This window comes from Anoplophora glabripennis, unplaced genomic scaffold, assembly GCF_000390285.2.
Source record: "Anoplophora glabripennis isolate ALB-LARVAE unplaced genomic scaffold, Agla_2.0 scaffold4916, whole genome shotgun sequence".
Classification (NCBI taxonomy): Eukaryota; Metazoa; Arthropoda; class Insecta; order Coleoptera; family Cerambycidae; genus Anoplophora; species Anoplophora glabripennis.
The window spans coordinates 1-4,045 of record NW_019421288.1 but is presented as its reverse complement, the minus strand read 5'-3'; positions in this window follow the sequence as shown (position 1 = coordinate 4,045).

Below are 4,045 nucleotides of genomic sequence, written 5' to 3'. Positions count from 1 at the left end.
TCTGTTAATTCTGCGTTAGAGTAACCAGCCATAGCGAAAGAAAACTTGTGCACTGAGAACAACTGTCAAATACGTACTGTTTATTTCACTAAACATCAACCAACTATTATAAGAAAATACACAACGTTTTTGCAAAATAAAAAAAGGGGCTAAAAAACATAAAACATTCCATATCTCCGCAACCGTTACTTTGCGGACCCATGTTTATTGAGACTTTTCTGCTTATTTTGGTTCATACTATTACCTCCTTAAATATTTTACATTCTTTTTTTAACACCCTGTATTATACCCTGTACATGTTTAATGTTAAGTGGATGCATACTCAGTAGTCATTGATGCATTTGTTAACTAGATAATAATGCTTTCAAATCATTTACAGACATATTTAGTGGTCACTCACTAAGAAAGGATCACCTCATCTCACCATCACAATAGCCATGTCCTGACCTGCCCCGACAAGAGGCTATATTTGTCTGAGGTATTTACGTTTTTCTATAGTTACACATATATTTACGCCCGCAACAACCGATTTCCGCTTTTCTTACCCTTTTCAACCCTTTATTTCTCTTTTGCCTAGAAACACTTCATCTTTTGTAATGTAGTTAATGTTTAGATAAACATAGTATTTGTTGAAAGGAACGCCTATTGTGTAAAATTAATAAATTATTGTTAATTAAATCTTGATTATAATTATAACCTCTGCTATACTGTTCAGTAGTTATACCGGGTGTTACAAATTAGTAACACATATTTTTATCTTAAGTCAGTACACTTCCTGTGTAATTTCGGTGTAAAATATCAAAGCGCGAACGATAGAAAGGGGGATTGTAGTATCCACGGACCCTCCATTTTTTTTCAGTTTCAAAATACAAATTTTTAACTACAATGCTTTTTATTCCATTTTTTTCACTCTTATAAAATCCCCTGCCAATTCACCTACTAAGAAATATTTCAGATAAGTGGTTCTGTACCTTTCGACCGCAATGTGGAGGAGCACCGTCAAGTTGAAACCATATATTTTGACGAATCACCAGAGGCAAATCATCAAATAAGTCCATGAAAGAATTTTGTAAAAAAATAAAATATCATTAGAGTTTGTACGGGGTGGTAAAAAAAACTGGACCTAAAAGAAAATTATCCACTATTCCCGCTCATACGTTTACTTTAATTTTTGTACGATGGTGTGAATATTTGTTACTCCGTTACGAATAAATGTGATCTCATCTGAAAACAAAATAAATTGGAAGTCGCGATTATTTTCGTGACCGATCCAATTGTAGCAAATGGCTCTTGCTTCGCTACCTTGAGATAGAAGTGAGTTAATATTAATGTTACCACCATATTAGTCATCTGTTTGGCTACCATCCTAGTACTTAAATCCGGAGTTACTTCAATTATTTACAAAATTTGCTCCTCTTGATTTGGTTGAAGCTTGTGTGCCCATCCACACTGACCCACCCTCTAATATTTAAATTTTCCAGATTCTCTTGGGAAACGAATTAAGCTGAGGAAAAATCTTCTTTTTGGATGATATCGATTCGGATATTTTACTGCATAACGTCTAGCAGCTTCGCCTAAAAAAAAACGTCGACTAAACTGATCTCACGTATCCAAAAAATCTTATTAGAGTGAACAAATAGAATAAAAAGTTGCTCTAAAAAATGCCTTTCCTCTGTTCGCACTCTAAAATTTTAAGTAAAAATTATATTGAAAATGTGTCGACTTAAGATACAAATTGTCTAAAATCAACAGAGCTATCAATAAAAATAATTTTTAAAATGTTTATTTTGACACCCTGTAATCCACAGTACTTCTTGAACATCAGTTAAGTAATCTTCAACATTTTGTAGAAACCGTGGTGCATACCATCCTGCAATAACCACATTTGTTGTTGTGCAACTGAGGGTAAATCTTCAAGAAGTCCAGACAGACGCAGACGATGTACGAAATATTAGAGATATCCGTTCGATTTGTCTCAAACGTTTAATGAAAAATGCTACCGAAAGTGATCCCGTTGAATCGCATGCTGGTTTTTATGTTCCAGAATTGCTGTTTATGAACATTATTCATCCCGTACTATAGACCAGGCAATAAAGAACGATTTACCTCAGAATATCTAGATTTTCGCGGCCCGGTCCGATTTGCAAGGTTCTCCGAATGACTGGAAAAATGAATCTCGGGGGTTTTCGTGGGTGCTGATTCCGAATTCGAGGGTGAAAAATGTCCCCTGTGCTCGTGGAGGGGGCGGTGAAGGTATGAAATCTAAAGTTCTCGAAATGACTGGGAAAATGTATCTCGGGGATTTTCGTGGGTGCTGATTCCGAATATGAGGGTGAAAAATATCCCCTGTGCTCGTGGAGGGGGCGGTGGGGGGAGGGGGGTTATAATATTCATGAACTAGTAACATGGAATAATGAGTATTTTGGGGATAGAAAATTATAACGTGTGATGTTAGTGATATATTAGGACAATCAGGCCCCGGGGGAAAAAATATACTTATGTATATATGTAATGATAAATCACGGGGCTGGACTTGCACCCAAAGGGGCATATTGTAATGAATTGGAAATGCACACAAAGTATCACGATTGAAAAATTACCTGACCGAACTTTGAATCATAAATAAAAATTAATTATTAATATGGCAAACAATTAATTAGTATAAAATTGTTAATATAAAGACTGAATATAAAATAAGTATCAATTAAAGAATACATAGTATAAAATTAATAATTTTAATTTAATTCACAAATACAAAATAAATTTTTCAAAAGAATGCATGACATCGACACTTGTTAACACCCAGTACAGTAAGAAAACAGAATTTAAACCCAGTGACATATATCAAATTAAAGCCCAATATCCATAGATTAATCTGATATGCATATTTTGGGTAGACGAGTAACTGTAGAGAAGATATCTTAAATGAACTGAAGTCATATATGAAATTTTTTTATTAAATGTCAAATTAAATTATAATTTTATCAAATGTCAAAACTAAAGTTGGCTTTACAAGTACCAGAAGGTGACCTAGAAAAAGAACATAAAATAAGGAATATTTTAATAAATAGTAAGAGATTTGTATATTAAAAATAAAAGGACATTGTAAAAAAATGTATTAGTAATAAGAAGTGCAGTGAAAAGTGTTGTGAAAAAAGTACATCCAAGGACTGGAATTTCTGTAAAGGGAGATTAAGACAAATAATTGAAACCAGAGAATTCTAGAAGGATGAGAAACAAAAGTTTGTTGTTTAGTTACGGCTTGGTTTTTGGCAAAAAGCTAGAAAGGAGAAGCAGCTCCAAAAAATTTAAATTAAATTCAAGGAAAACAGTCAGGAAGTAAATTAAACTTACTAGTAATATCGAAAATTGTTTGTCCTCAAAATCCAGATAAAGAAAATTGGTCAGTGAAGAAAAAGTTCCGTAACCAGTATAAAGCAGTATCCAGAGAGGTATTCCAGTGGCCCCATAAATGGTACAAAGGACATCTTCATCACTTCCAACAAGGAAAAAAGCAAATAGTAGTAACAGGTACCTAAAATAGAAAAATAAAGTGCACTAGAAATTCATAGATATAACCTACAAATAATACAGTATTAATGCATTATATTTAGAAAAAGGATAAATTAAAAATCAGGACTTACCTGAACAAAATTAAATACAAGCAATTTAAAATCTAGCTTTAAAAACCTCCAAAATTGGATGAGCTCACACAAAGTTCTAAAAGGGACAGCCATTTTAATTTTAAGAACGTCAGACTGTAATAGTTAAAAGTTTATATAATTTACGATAGGCAAGACACAATACACGGGCGAGTGCCTAATATAGTATAAATTAAAAATTCAAATATAGTAATTTTTTTAAGAAAAGCCCAGTCCTTGTATTGTACAAACTGTAGTAGGATAGAAAAGGTAAAAAAATAAAATATTCTTTATTATTGTCATTCCTAGTCTAGAGTCAAAAAGTTGAAATTTTGTTTTCATATAATCCGATTAAATAATTTAAAATAAATATTGTATAAAAAGTTAAAAACTCTATTTTCTGG